We start from the raw sequence: 16,226 nt of genomic DNA on the forward strand, positions 1-16,226 counted from the left end.
AGGGTCTAGCGATGCGGGGGAACGAAGCCCCGCTCGTCTCCCCCTCCTCTCTTTGGTGCCAGCATTGTCACTGTGGGCGCCCTGCTGTGGCTTTACAGCCGGGCACGCACTGCGCATGCGCGAGCTGCGCTGCATGCTGTGACTGGCCGGGCAATCATCTGGGACGTGATGTGTCCCAGATGATTGCCGAGAGGGAGGGGGGAGAGGTGAACTTCCTTCCGGTACCCGGAGGAAGTGGGAGCTGGAACCCTCTAAAAAGAGGGTTTCCGCCCCCCTCCCAAAAAAAGCACATGCCAAATGTGGCATGTCAGGGGGTCACCTTCACTTAAAGTGGAAGTTCCATTTTGCAACTTTGACATGTTAATAAAACCGCACATATCAACTGCTTTGTGCATCTAAGTGGATTATATAGTGTTTTTTTCAGGATAAATTAGGCTTTCATTTGGTGGTAAATGGTAATAGATATCTTATGATTTTTTTTTTATTATCAAAGGAAAACTGGACCAAAATATATATTTTTTAAAATTTAGCTGTATATTTCTTGCTACTACCAAAACCTTCCACCAAAGAACAATCCAAAATAAATTCTCCTGCTCCTGACGATCGCAGCAATACTACAGATGTGTATGTTAGTTGTTGTCTGTACCCGTAGTAGAGCCCAAAAACAATAGTGCGGATTTGGTTTTTTCTTATCCTACCTAAAACACACTGACACTAACTCATTTTTTTTTAAATACTGACCCTGACCTTTGACCCTGATCTTGACCTTTGATCCTGACTTTGACCCAAACACTAACGCTGGCACTGACCTAGCTCAAACCTTGATCTAGGTTTTAAAAAAAAAAATTTTGTATTTTAAAAAAAAAAAAATTATTATTTTTTTACACACTTTTTTTTCTCTGCAAGGAGAGAGAGAGATACAATGTATCTCCCTCCTCCATTCACAGAGAGAGAAAACACGGAGGTCTTCACAGTGACTCATAACTATGATAGCCAATCAGAGGCTAATCAGTAATCAGGTGACCCGTATTCTGGAGTTCCGGGTCCCGATCGTTACTATGGAATCGCCAGCACAAAGGGAGATGCGTAAATATGTGGCCCCACAGAAAAAAGCCCAGTCCAGTGGGCCTGCATATTTGCATAGACTCGGCGCCAAATGGTTAACATTCTTTACTTATTGCCTATTAAGGAGGGGTGGGCTCCCTCCAGGAAAACCTTCCCTCAATCTATCCATTACTCTATGTGTGCTCGTACTATGGAGGCTCTCAAAATTTACTGTACAGAATTAGGACTGCAGACTATTCGATTTGTTGCAGGCTGGCTGGTAGGCTGATCTGGGAATTTTTCTTTGTTTTTGTATGGGAACTTTGATGGGGACTCTAATATGAGGGGGCTCTGATAGGAATTCTGATGTAAGGGGGGATTCAAGTTTATTTGTATTTCCTTAGTTTTTTTTTACTGAAGTTTTTTCTCTGCTGTTCTAAATCATATCATGCTGATTAAAAAAAAAAAAAAAAAAAAAAAAAAAACAAGTGAAATGTATACATTTATTTAAATTTGACTCATTTATTTATATAGCCAGATGCTGGCTAAATTGCCTGCGTCATTGGGGGAAAAGAAGACACTGTACAGCTTCAGCCACAGGGAGACTGTTCCCTCCAGCACTCAGCTTAGATATTACATTGTCTTATCCTGAAGGCAGAACGAGATCTGACAGAAGAGCAAAGGATCTTGGGACATGTTGTCCAGAAAGCTACGGTGACACAGGGAACGGAGCAAATTACAAGTTCCAGCCAGCTGGAAGGAGAGAACAGAATGCTGTGAGAGTTAATAAATAGCCTGGCTTGGTGAGAAGCCGGCCTCTTGGGACCTCGGCTTTCAGCTGAGAACAGGGACCCGGTTGTTTGGAGGACTGCAAGGAGCTCTGTGACCTAGTCAATGTGAAGAGCACTTTGTGGATGGGTGAGCGGGTCACCATTGCCAGCTTCCTGCTGACTGAATGATCATTGGTGGGGTCACCTACCTCGCCCTAGACACTGACCCTGCTGAACCCCAGCAATGCAAGGTGTATGGTCTGGCACCTCTTCCCTGGTGACAGATTCGACAGGGACCTATCCTGAGACTCCCTATTCCATTGAGCCTGGTATCGTCTGGATTGGTGAGCTGGCAAAAAGCCCACCTACACTGCATGCAGACACCTTATTCCATTTCTTTGCACCAAATAACGTTTAACAAGGAGACACTTTGCACAGGCTATTTACAATATTGCATGTCTTTACACAGGGAATGGACCATCGTGAACTACAAGCTCCAACTGGCTGGAGGGAGAGAACAGAATGCTGGGAGGGGTAATAAATAGCCTGGGCTGGCGAGGAGCTCTTGTTAAGCTAGCTGAAGACACCAGATCTCTACATCATCAGGGCTTCTTCACCATCCCCCCCCCTTCTTATTTAAAGGACTATTGCATAATATTCACCTGGGGAAAATCCGACAACACACATTTGAAAATGTGAAAACCTACTATCCAACACTTTTCCGTGGAAAATCTCACAACAATTGTCCAATAGCGCATACACACAGTCGGATTTTCCGCCAACAGCCTCTCATCGAACATTTCCCGTCGGAAAGTCCGACCGTGTGTACGAGGCTTAAGAGTTTGATGTTGTTGCTGTTGATCTTATTATGATTCTCTTTAAATTGCATACCTGTTCAAGTGTGTTGAGAGTCTGAGACTATAACAATATTTACCTAAGCCATTATTGTACTACCTACGTATCTTAAGAGCGTTAAGTAAAATAACATTTGGTTACTCTATTGCAGTTTGGTGTCTGTAGGAATGCATTTGCAGTTTAGAAAAGTCTGAACCCAGGGTGTCAGAGGTGTCGGGAGACTTGCATGGTGAGGGCAATCTTTGGGGTCAATCATTTTCAAGCGACCCTCAGGGGTGTGGCTCTACATTTAGAAAACTTTTTTTTTTTGCCTGTGGATGTTTGAAAAATATACAATGTGGCCTTCATACTGAAAAGTTCAGAGACCCCTGCTATCCAATAAAACAACATAAGAAATATAAGTAATGTTTCTGTAAAAGTCTATGGGGATGACTTTCTAAAGGTGTAGTAGGACTGTTTCTTGTCAAACCAAGGTTGTGCTTACTTCAATCCTCCAATCACATGCAAGCCAAAAGTCCTGCTTTTCAGTCCTCTGCAGATGATTGGATATTTATTATGCTAAATGAACATTCCTTTAGAAAATTCATCGGTCATCGCAATGTTGGTTATTTACTAAAGGCAAATCCATTTTGCACTACAAGTGCAAACTACAAGTGCAAAGTGCACTTGAAATTGCACTGAAAGTGCACTTGGAAGTGCAGTCGCTGTAGATCTGAGGGGGACATGCAAGGAAAATAAAAAACAGCATTTTAGCTTGCACATGATTGGATAATAAAATCAGCAGAGCATCCCCTTATTTCAGATCTAACCCTCAGATTTGCATCGACTGCACTTCCAAGTGCACTTTCAGTACAATTTCAAGTGCATTTTGCACTTGTAGTTTGCACTTGTAGTGCAAAGTGGATTTACTTTTCGTAAATAACCCCCAATGTTCTTAAGCTAAACAGAAGCATTTTAAGGTATTAATAATCTCCATAAGAAATTTAAATGCAAATCACTGCTTTTATGTTATGTTCCCAAGTACCTTTTCCATCCAGCAGTGACAGGTAAGCACTAACACAACAACTCTTCCAATTTTCTTCGTGATTATTTAAAAATTGCCTTTTCCACATTTTTCTTTTTCATTTTTAATGTAAAAAGTCTGTTTTGTTTTGGTAATGGAACTAGGGAAGTCACAAGTTCACTTTGTTGAAACCTATGTTTATTTCAAGAACAGGGACAAGGGAGAATCATCTAGTACAATTTCATTTTATTAATCATCGAATGCACACACACAAAATCTTGAAAGTTGCATGAAAGAAAAAGATAGATGAAGCTATCAGGAAAAAATATAAGGTGCAGCGTTTTGTTTTTCAAACCTATCCTCAAGTGTCACTAATAAGTTATGCTCACCGGCTCTTGTCACTCACATACAGATAATTAGTATGTTCCTTTTACAATGGTCCTAACTTACATAGCTATAGCGAAACTTGGATATCTGGAAAATGTGGTCTTTAGAAGTACTTGAGGGAAAGTTAGGGAAATATCAGTTTAATATAAATGTTTGTTAATCCTTTTACATATTAGGCAACTAAATAAAAAATGCGTCTTTTGTTTGATTGGCTGTATTTTAAAGATAACCTCTATCCTTAAGCCCCTATTCACATCGGTGCGATTTAACGTGTCAAATCACATGCCAAATTGCAGCCAGTGTTCTGACGAGAAAGTACCCCTCGGCGGATAATGACCCCCCTGTACTGCGCAGGCGCAGCGCTTGCGCAGTATGAACAACAAGGGAGCAGCCGAAAATATCCGAAGCTGAACAGCTGTGAGTCAGCTGTAGACAGTGCCTGCGCAATGAGCAGGACATTGTGGCCGACGCTGCCACACGCTCCCGATGCTCGTGGTACTCTGCAAGGGGCGGGTGTATTACTGTGATAATGTGTTTATTATCCACCCCTTGCAGAGTAGTACGAGCATCGGGAGCGTGCGGCATTGCCTGGTAGCATGTGGTAGAATGTGGTGTTAAATGTGTGCAGGCGCGGTGTAGAGCTGACACTCAGCTGTGTATGTTCGGCTATTTTCAGCTCGGTAGTGCTTCGTACTGCGCAAGCGCTGCGCCTGCACAGTACATGGGGGTCATTATCCACCGGGGGAACTTTTTCGGCAAGACACCGTACTGCGCAAGCGCTGCGCCTGCGCAGTACAGGGGGGTCCTTATGCGCCGTGGGGGACTTTTTCGGCAAGACACCGGCAACGGCACTGTCTCAATCGGTGCAATGCCGGCTTTGCAGCACCGCACTGATTTCAGCAGAACTCGCACAATTTCAAACCCGCGTTCAGTGTGAACGAGGGCTTAAGCCCAACTCCAGGAAACCTAAAAATTCTCCCCTGCAGTGGGGAAGTATCCACACTGCAAGGGCTAACTGCTCCTTTAGTTTGACCCCTTGGCGCCGGCCGCAGGCAAATATGTGGCCTTTTGGCGGGTGAGCCTGGGGCCACATATTTGTCTCAATACAGATGTGCTTAGAGCGCATGCTCTGCGCATCCAGCACAGTTACCGGTGGCTAACGGAAGGCTCCTTATTGTTACTTGCGATAAGGAGCTTTCCGATCATGTGACCACCGTGAGAGCCAATCATGGTGGTCACATGATCATAAACCTCACCCCATCTCCTGGCATCCTAAACCCCTTAACCTCCTACCGCCCGCTGTATATGAAAAATGACAGCGAGTGGGATCATATGACGTCGCCCCAGTGTCACCGTTCTCGCGCGCCCCCGATCTCGGTAAAGAGCCGATGACGCCACTCTTTACCCATGTGATCGGCTGTGTCCAATCACAGGCGATCACATATAAACATGGAAGTGTTGATTATCGGCTCTCCTTCCCTCACACTGGCAGAGTGTGTGGTGCGGAGAGCTGATCAGCGGCATCTCATTGCAGGGGAGACCTGTACAGGTAATCAAGGCACTGAACATCAGTGCCCTGATGATCAGTGTGGCCCCAGCAGTGCCCAGGAGTGATTCCAGTCTTTGCCCATCAGTGACACCGGTATAAGTGCCCGGTATTGAAGCCGGTATTGGGCAGAAAAGCGCTGGCTCAAAGGGGTTAAGTGAGAGGAGAAGCATTTTTACTTCCCTGATCCTCCACTCCCCAAGCAAAGCAGTGCTTCTCCATGCTCTGGCGGTGGACTATCCCTTGGTGTCACCACACCCACAGGCTATGGACCCTGCATTGGTCTTAATAACTTCAGGACCTTAGACTGATGGAGCATGGGGAAGAAAACACTGCAGGGATTGATGTTGTAGCGCAGAGTAGTAGGTAAGTACATCTCCTTTTTTAAGTTCCCTGAACATAAATGAGCAGTTAACCCTTGCGGTGCGAATGCGGATAATTTTTAAGTTTCCTGGAGCTGAACTTCAGGCTGATAATAAATGACACACATTACTGCAGCTCTGTATTCAATAAAGCACAGATGCTTATTATGTAGTGTAAGTACTTCAATTTCACTTGGTATAAGTCCCTGGACAGTAGAGTTCACACTGGGTGAGAGAGAAACAGCACAAGGTGCCAATCAGTTTTGCTGTAATGCAATGAGCATGCTGATATGAGAAGAGAGCAGAGTGATAGAGAGATAAACCATCAGTGTGGTGCTTCCCCTTTCACTGTCCAGTAACAGCCGGAGGTGGGAGAAATGCCTGAACTGAATTGGGTCTCTTCCCTTGCCAGATAGGGCTGTACTGTGTGGCAGAGTACTCATCCATTGCTTTTATTATTATTATTCATATTTCAATAAAGACATTCTACTTTTTTTTTGTGTGGGTGTGCTACCGATCCGAAGTTTCCTGTTCCATGCATGGCAGAGTTGTTTTAACCCCAGAATGTGATGGACAGAAATACAAAGCCACCAAATACACCAGAACAGGAACTGAGATGATCTTCTCTATTTGGAACAGCAGTTTCAGTGAAAATTTCTAATAGGCTTTACTAAGGAGAAATTTCTTCTTTGTCTCTCTGGAGCAGGAAGTGAATTAAAATCTCCCTAATGAGACATGGGCTTTACTTTTTATGTGGAACTCCAGATGAAACAGTTTTTTAGTTTGAGATAGAGTAGAGTAGGGTCAGAATTTCAAGTTTTTATTGTGGTCAGAGCCGGGACGGGGGGGGGGGGGGGCAAAAGGGGAGGCTGCCCTGAGCTCCATTAACTTGTGAAGTGGGAAGGGCACCGGGAGGTGAGTTTCTGCCATTACAAGCTGACAGGAGTAGTGACAGTGGCATCACTACTCCTGTCAACTTGGCAATAGATGAGAGAAGCCAAATCAGGAGAGGAGGAGAGAGCTGGGGGGTGTGCTTTGCTCTCTCTCCTATCCAGCTTCACACGCCTGCCACTTCAGCTCTTGCATCAGGACTGTCAGATCGGGACTCCTTGCAGAGTGGCAGTGGAGTGCCAAGCACTTGAGGACTCTGTCTTCTCTTGCACTTGGCACAAAGAAACAGCTCTACTGTCAGGCGGAGTCATCTCTGCCTGACAGAGGAAAGTTAGTCCACCTACTGCTGCTCTGACATGATGTCATCTCCAGGCCAGGAAGTGAGCGGGTGCGGAACAGTATTATGGTTACACAAGTGTGAGTGTAACAGCTGAAGACAACATCAGCTTAATAGAAAGAACTGATTAACCCCTTAAGGGGAATGAGGGAGTTAATTAACTTTGCCAGCAATGCAAGGGGTTAATTAACACTGTCACTGGTCATTGCTGTATTAGTGGCCAGTGACAGTGTTTATTTACCCCTTGCATTACTAGCTAGTGGAAATGTTGTTTAACCCCCTCACTCCCCCTAGGGGGTTAATAATTTATTTGTACAAAGCTGCATTAGTGGCAACTGTCATTGTCATTTTCATTAACCCCTTGCATTACTGGCTAGTGGCAATGTTAATGATCCCCCTCACTTCCCCAAGGATTTAACAATTTGTACAAAGCCAAATTCGTGGCCAGGCTCAGTGTTTATTAATCCCCGGTTCGGGTGGTTATTACTGCATAAACTGGCACCAATACTAGGGGTTATTACAGCGTTAACTAGCACCAATACTAGGGGCTGTTACTGCATAAATTGGCACCAATACTAGGGGTTATTACTGCATAAACTGGCACCATTACTAGGGGTTAATACTGCGTAAACAGGCACCAATACTAGGGGTTATTACTGCATACGCTGGCACCAATACTAGGGGTTATTACTGCATAAACTGGCACCAATGCTAGGGGTTATTATTGTATAAACTGGCACCAAACTATGGATTATTACTGGGTAAACTGACACCAATACTAGGGTTATTACTACATAAACTGCCGCCAATACTAGGGGTTATTGCTTCGTAAACTAGCACCAATACTAGGGGCTATTACTGTGTAAATTGGCACCGATACTAGGGGTTATTACTGCGTAAACTGGCACCAATACTAGGGGTTATTATTGCATACACTGGCACCAATGTTGGGGTTATTATTGCATACACTGGCACCAAAGCTGGGGATTATTTCTGTGTAAACTGGCACCAATGCTGGGGGTTATTTCCGTGTAAACTGGCACCAATGCTGGGATTTGTTACTGCGGAAAATTGGCACCAATGATGTGAGGTTATTGTTGCAATAATGGGGGTTGATACTGTGGAAACTGAACCAGTGCAGGGTTTTTTATGCCACTCTTGATGCCAAAGTAGAGAGTTATTATTGCGTTCCCTGACACTGACTGGATATATTCAGATTGCTTACTGCCGTGATGAGGCTACAAGGAGTAAGAGGAAATGTCCCCAATGGGAGAACCAAGCTCTTATCAGAAGATCCTGATCATTGGCACTCTCAAAACAATAAGTCATTGCGTATAATACAGCACTTACAGTAGGCGCAGTGCAACTGTTTTTTTTACCTATTCCACAGAACTTTGTGGCTGTGTGGAAGCCACCATAGTGAAGGCACAAGGTATTAATGGGCAAATGTTCCTGTTACTAGACCCGATCCCTTGATGACACTTTTAATGCGATACAATGGTCAGAAGCAGTAGGGCATGCATTATGTATATAATGAGGTAAAACGTCTGATAGATTCAGGAAAGGCTAGAAAAACAGAGTGCCCAGGCACTGTCATATATGCAGAAGTCCTGTGCTGCCTCTAATCAAGAATTATAAGATAAAGGCTTATTATTGATACTAATGGGCTGCACATGAGAAAATCAATTGATTCCTCCATCCATGCTAACATTATAGATGGAGTAATCTCTGCTGCTGGCTTTTGCACTCACTAGCAGCATATTCAAAGAGGCACTGGGAACTTTAAGACTTGTAATTGTAGTCAGATGAAGTTAAATTTCAAACAAGTCAAATAGCTCTGGCAAGGTGGCTCCCACAACAAGGTCTCCCTTGATGGGCACCCAACAGTATCTCAAACCACAGAAATACAGAAAGGTGCATCTAACCAAAATTGGATAAAAGAGTCTAAAACAATTAAATTGTTGTTAAAACGTTTTATAAAAACATCCAACGTGTTTTAGGGGCAGCACCACTCTCCTTTCATCAGGGCTCAAAACAGGATAAAACTTGTCAGCAACGTGACAGTAGTTGCTGAGCAGCAATGGACTCCAGGGATTGCTGTCAAGTTGTTCTTTCATGAGGAGAGTTTAATACTCTCTAATATAGATCTGTGAAGCCACTGTTTTCTCTGAGTCCATCCAAGCTTTACTCGTGGGACCTGTTTTTAGCCGACAGTGTGCTAAAGCCCGCTGAATGATCCTGGGAAAGATCCTGACTATAAGGTCGCTATCCATCCAGAAACCTGGACTGGCCCCTGGTCCAGCCTCTCAGTGATTAGCCTGGAGCCTGAGCCAGCCCCTCCTACCCCCTTCACAGCCCTGCTGACTGACAGCCATAGCTCTTTTGTCACAATGGAAGGGGAGAACTGAGTGATCAGCGGTATTTGATCGCTCATTTCACACTGCAGAACTGGCGGGGGACAGTTTGGATCAATGCTGCATCCATCTAGTTGAGTATACATTTTTTTTTTAATCCCGAGCTTCTCTTTTAAGCCCTGAATGAAGGGGAATTGGTGCTGCCCCTGAAATTCAGTGGATGTTTTGATATGACCTTTTTATCAACAGGTAAAATGATCTTGGACACTTTTATCTGATTTTGGTCTGGTATTCCTTTCTGTATTTCTATGGTTTGAGCTTTTGTACAGGCAGCCATGACACTTTTCGCATTTGTCTCAATACTCAAATAGTGGCTGCAGCTGAGAAAGTGATTAGATGCTATTCCCTGCAGTATGAGCAGAAATGGGGGAATGGATTTGACTCTGTAATTTTATGTGACAGTACATTATCAGCAAAAAATGTATACTGTAGTAAAAATGTATTATTTATAACACTTTTTTTCTAAAATAAATGAATAAATCAAGGGTCCCTATATAGAATCTATAGGATCACTATAGCATACTCATTCTTTGTATTTAAACATAGTATAGTTGCCTAGTAACTAACCATTCTAAATAATCCAATAGCTAAGACAACAGTATGACAACAGGTGCATTGTGTGTTTAATGAAGCAAAGTGAGAGACACAAACTAAAGCTTGTCAGACTGTAGTAGATTTTCAAACCAAGATTTGTATGAAAATTCCAAATTCTTAGTACATTTGATGATTTGATGAATGTTGTTTGATATTACTTCAAAATTTCCTTTGCTTTTAACATTTGATTTCGTAATGAATGGACTTTCTTGAACAAAAACCACATCCACTGTTAGAATTTCATTCATTCTATCCTGCTCCTTTGAATTTTCTTGTCACTGTGGTCAAAAACATACATCAATTTGACCCCAATAATAATAAGAAAATGAATGAATGTTCTTAAAACAAAAAAAAAAGTTCAAATAAAATTCTACTAGCAAGCTTAACTAGTAGACAGGCAAGGACGGTAATAGTAGAGATAGTAGAACATAACCAAGGGCAAACAGGGACTTAGAGGCTGGGACAGCTGTCCAGGGCAAGAAGGTAAAGTAGATGTAGGGACAATAAAATATGAGTAACAGAAGACTAAGACTTGAGCTCTCAATACTTCCAATTGAGCATGTTGAGTAGTTTTTATATACATTTTATTTACTTGTGAGTGCAAGAATTTGTATTTCTGTACATCCAGTTCTGAGAATTACACAGTTCTATTATAGAGCACAATCCTGTCTGGCAGTCCAGGAGACCTGGTTTTATTCTGCTGCAGTTAAGTAATATTTAACAAACAAAGGATTTCATAGGGAAAGGTTAAAACCGTTGTCAGTTTTTTTGCCATCTGTATCTAATTAGGGGGATTTCACTTCACATCCAGCACTATACAACTGTTAAGGAAACAAGTGTCCCCTCTATTCCCATTCTGATGGCAACTTACATTTTTTGATTTATCCCTACGTTTATTCCCAGTGACATTGGTGGTCATCTTCATAGTTTCCTAGTTGGTAAGGTTGAACAAAGACACTAGTCCATCCAGTTCAATCTGTGTAGGTGTATGTGTGTCAATATCGATAATCATAAGTGATCAGGATAATTAGAGAGAGTGAATCTTCCTAATGAGGCTAACTGGGACACAGATAGCAATTGACACCCCCATGCAGTGCTGGGACAAGATCCTTCAGTGCCCAGGGCAAAGATGACAAATTGCGCCCCGCCCCTACTCTTAGGGTTAGGGTCAAGGTGCCCCTATCCCTGCAATAAACAATTGTGCCCGGGGCGGCCTCCCCTCCTAACCACTCCTTGTCTTGGCCCTGCCCCATGCCAGCCTGTGATTGGACTTTGAAGGAGAAGCAGATGAAAAAATAAAGATTTCGATTTTGCTGGCTTACATCTTCAATATTCCCACTGAAGTATAAATATCTATCCCTTCTACAAGGCTAGGACAAAAGGTTTCACTCTCTCATAGTTGAAATTCACAATAACTTGCTTATTCTCCATTTTGGAAAACTCATCAGTATGATCACTTTTGACTTTGTAATGACCTTAGCGGTTGGGTGAAGCAATCATTCCTGGTGAATACATCTAGACTCTAAGGTAATTTTAGGTGATTCGTTTTATTTTGTTCCGCCAAGTCCCTGCCGATGCAATCACATTTCAATCCATCTATGGCCAGCTGTACTATCTTAGAAACTCAGATCTTGTTCAGCTTGCCTAGAACCTCACAAAACTGAAATGTCTGTTTTGGTAGTCACTTAAAGTGGAGCTCCACCCAAAAGTAGAGCTCCACTTGTTTGCCCCCCCCCCCCCCCCCGGATGCCACATTTGGCAGTACAGTGTTCGTAGCTACTAACTTTTAATTTTTTTCTGAAGGAGCCTGGAGCTCCTCTTTAAAGGGGTTGTAAAGGTATTTTTTTTTTCAAATAACAAACATGTTATACTTACTTTCACTGTGCAGCTTGTTCTGCACAGAGTGGCCCCGAACCTGGTCTTCTGGGGTCCCTCGGCGGCTGTTTCAGCTCCTCCCCGCAAGGACTCACCACCTTAATGCAAGCTCCCTCACATGGTGGTTAGTTCTTGCGGGCGCGCTCCTGTGATACAGCTGGCGGCTATAGCCACTCACTGTATCACTCGGCCCTGCCCCCCGGCGTGCAGCGTCATTGGATGTGATTGACAGCAGCGCGAGCCAATGGCTGCGCTGCTTTCAATCCATCCACTGTAGCCAATCAGCGGCCAGGCTGAGTGGCGAAATCGATGTCGGGAGCGAGCGCGGGACTTTCGAGGGGTCAGGTAAGTAAAACGGGGGGGATGGGGGCGGCGGTATTTTCGGAAGTTTTTTCACCTTAATGCATAGAATGCATTAAGGTGAAAAAACTTTTACCTTTACAAACCCTTTAACTTAGAAAAAAATGGCATTGATCTGGGGAAGGATATAGGTATGTGAGGCACTGGATTTTATCATATTAAATTACTGTCCTATGTCTTCACAGTCGAAACACAACTCATTGATTGTCATAGAGCCCAGGATGAATTTTAATTACATCCTATTAGGGTAACATTAGATAAAAGTGTATTCTTTTAATTATTCCATATTAGGATAACATTTTATCTCTTGCTCCCCAATGTATTATAATTGAAAATCATTGTAGACTCTACAACCATTGCTGTTGTTCACTTATTGCATCTTTAACCTAATGATTTAGGGAAGACTGAGATAAGTTAAGCCTTACAATATGTGATTTTTAAAAAGCTGTTTACAATTTTACTTTTAAGTAACACATTGAAATACAGTATACTGTCCTAATTTCTCCTGAGCCAAGTACTAGCTGAAATCCAACATAACATTCAACATCACAGTTGCCCAGGCTCCTCTCCTGTACTGGAATTACTTGCTTAGATTTCGCTGCACACTGTAAGCTTCTTGTTGTGTGCATTAGTAGCTGCAGCAATTCAGATCCTGCCTCATTTCCCTCCTGGAGGACATCAAGCATCATCTAGCGCTTTTCCCCCAGCATTACTAGCCCACCCCTTTCATTCATTGGATTTCAGTTTATTTAATCATGGAGGCTGAGCATCATAAATATACAAAGATTTATTAACCAAACTCCCCCTCCCCTTCCTATTGGAGCACCCCTACAACATAAGCAATAAAAATCACGGGTCCTCTTCACCTCTTCTTCCTCTGGCAGTAGGTGGATCCTAAATGCTTCAGGCAGAAGACCCTTATAACGACACTTTCTGCAGCATTCTCCTCTGAATCCAGGGTGGGCAGCAGGTCCATGACACCCCTGGTTCCCTGGGTGTCGGATGAGCAGTACATCATTGGTGAATAGTTAAGACTGTTGGGGGGAGGGATCAGAGATAAGGTGAGTATAGCAGCTGCAGCTGCTCTTTATATTTATTAAAGGCTGGGGATGGTGTCTTTCCTTTTTTTATCCAAATTAGATTTGGTCTATACCTTCAGTTCTGCTTTGCACATTGTTTTTTTCAGAGGCAGTATCAGAGAATACTTAAAAAAAACACTTTTGCTTTTATAAGAAACATATTGTTGCTGTATTACCTTGCATATTAATATTCTGGGTAACATTCTTGACTGCATGTTGATTATTACACTTGAAGTGGCATAGAGATCACATAGGTGAGAGAGAACCACACACAACATCATTTACTGGTGCATTAATAAGTCTTTATAAAAGTAAGTGCACATGCAGAAAAATATAACACAACACACAAAAGCAAGCCTAATTGCCTTGGATAAACATACAAAAGCGGAGTATGTGAAGTGCGTAAACACAACAAAGGAAGAACCTAAATAGACGGAGCCATATTTACCATAAGGCACATCAAGGTCAGTATCTGAAAGTCCAGCATTGTAACAAGGGGCAACCACACACATCTACACCTTTTTAGCTGCATTTTTTAAAGTTTTTTCCATTTTCTAGCAACCTATAGACCACCTATTGCCACCACCAAGGAGCAAAATGAGGAAGGCATGACCTCATTAGTCCAGTCTGCAGACAGCCAGAAAAAGATATGAATCTAAGAAATCTAAGTATTAGATCTAAGGGGTGCATCAGGAAGAAGCCAGGATGGGGTTGTGGGGGTGGTAAAATAGGGTTCCACTTTAACTCTTCTACCCTACTCTTCTACCCTACTCTTCTACCCCTTCACTTGTTTGATGATCTGCATGCACAGTTAAATAGTAGCACTGCATAACAAGCGGACAGTGGGGTTGACTTACTAAATCTAGAGAGTCCAAAATCTGGTGCAACTGTGCATGGTAGCCAATCGGCTTCTAACTTCAGCTAGTTCAATTAAACTTTGACAACAAAAAACAAAAACTGGAAGCCAAATTTTGATCTCTCCAGTTTTAGTAAATCAACCCCAGTATGCCTCCCAAGGTTGTTTAATGGGGTGCTGCCCATATAAAAGGGGATCTTCATTTGTGTGCTAATGGTGTAGTAACTGGATTTGTAGCAGTCATATTTGGTTCCTACTCCACTTCCTTTGCTGGCCAGAGATAAAACTTACATCACGGCTGATAGGATCCAGTGAAGAGCTTTGCAGGGAAGTTAAACAGCTAAGGCATGGATCTGACATGCTTTTCAGGTGATCAAGCAAAGTGTGTTTTGCTCTGGCAAATATCACATGACCAGTGTGCTATTCTCTGGATGTGTAACTTTCCTGCGGCGCTCCACGCTAGGTCTACCTTAGAAATCATTATCTAAACTCTGCTGGCATACAGAAATGTATGGTCCATTTATTTCTCATTAGCAAAGAAAGCATTAACTCAATAAAAGGGGAAGGCAGTCAAAAAGAGGCCTCCAGCTCCAAACCTAGTATGAGGGGTCCTAGATCTTTAGCTGTACTACTGTGTTAAGAGTAAGCATCATGTTTAAATACAGTCTTGTGTATAGGCAGGGAAAAGTACACAATGACAGAAGAGGCAGGGAGATTCAGTGGCCTGTCTACCTCAGGAGGTTTTTCCAATAAACAACATATCATCTTCATTTGATACTGAAGAATTTTTTGTAGGTCATAATGCCAAGGTCTGCTGTTAGTATATTCTGCTATCACACACCAAACTCATACACAAATATAACAAAAATACAAAAAGTGAGCCGCTGCCCCATCTATAACTGGCCTTACAGCAAGGAGCATTGGAGAGCAACAAAATGACAAAAAACAACCAAGGAAAAATCCAAGCTCTACCTACCGACCAGCCTGTGCAGACTAAAACCCTGTTTTTAATGCATACTGTAAGACAGGTTCATTTGGTTGGTCATAAGCTGGTATGTAAGTAGAGCTTGGATTTTTCCTGTCAAATACAAAAATAACATATGGGGCATATTAATAATGCAGTGAATGTGACATTCACTGAATATGCTCTGCAGGTGGATCAATCACTGTTTTTTTTATGAACGCTTTGTAAATGTCACATTCACTGCATTGTAAACCTAGTATATTTTATAAAAAAGTATTTTTTTCTTCTTTCAATAGTTTTTTATTGAAGCTTAAACCATACAAAATTGTACATGCTCGGTCAAAAGTTAAGTATGAAACAATGACATATCAGAAAATTTGTAGTAGTAAAATTGTTACGCTCAATTAAACTAACAGAGAGTAGCCACATAAAAGTATTGCAAGATGTGAGTTAATGAATTTTACATTCAACACAAAGAGAAGAAAATGAACTAAAACAGAGATGTAGTACCACAATGCAAAGGTTGACCAATGAAGTTCACCTGAGTTGGAGGTCATGCCCACCACCACTTAGTTATCAGTTTGGTATAGCGAAATCCATGAAGCCCATCAGGAATTTAACATGTTTAGAGCATTGGAAGAGAATGCAAAGTAAAAAGTATTTTTTAAAATAGTAGATTTTACCCAGATTATGTGGATTACCACATAGTGGTATATTGCTTGCATCCTATGCATTAAGGTAAAAAAACTTCAGACACTGACAGGCCCCCAGCCCAACCGTTTTAATCACCCGAGCCCGTTTGTTACCTCAGCAGAGACGCACTCTAGCTCTCTGCCTGGGGTTCTCGACTCTTGATTGGATAGATTGATAGCAGCGCAGCCATTGGCTC

This window comes from Aquarana catesbeiana, linkage group LG13, assembly GCF_042186555.1.
Source record: "Aquarana catesbeiana isolate 2022-GZ linkage group LG13, ASM4218655v1, whole genome shotgun sequence".
NCBI lineage: Eukaryota > Metazoa > Chordata > Amphibia > Anura > Ranidae > Aquarana > Aquarana catesbeiana.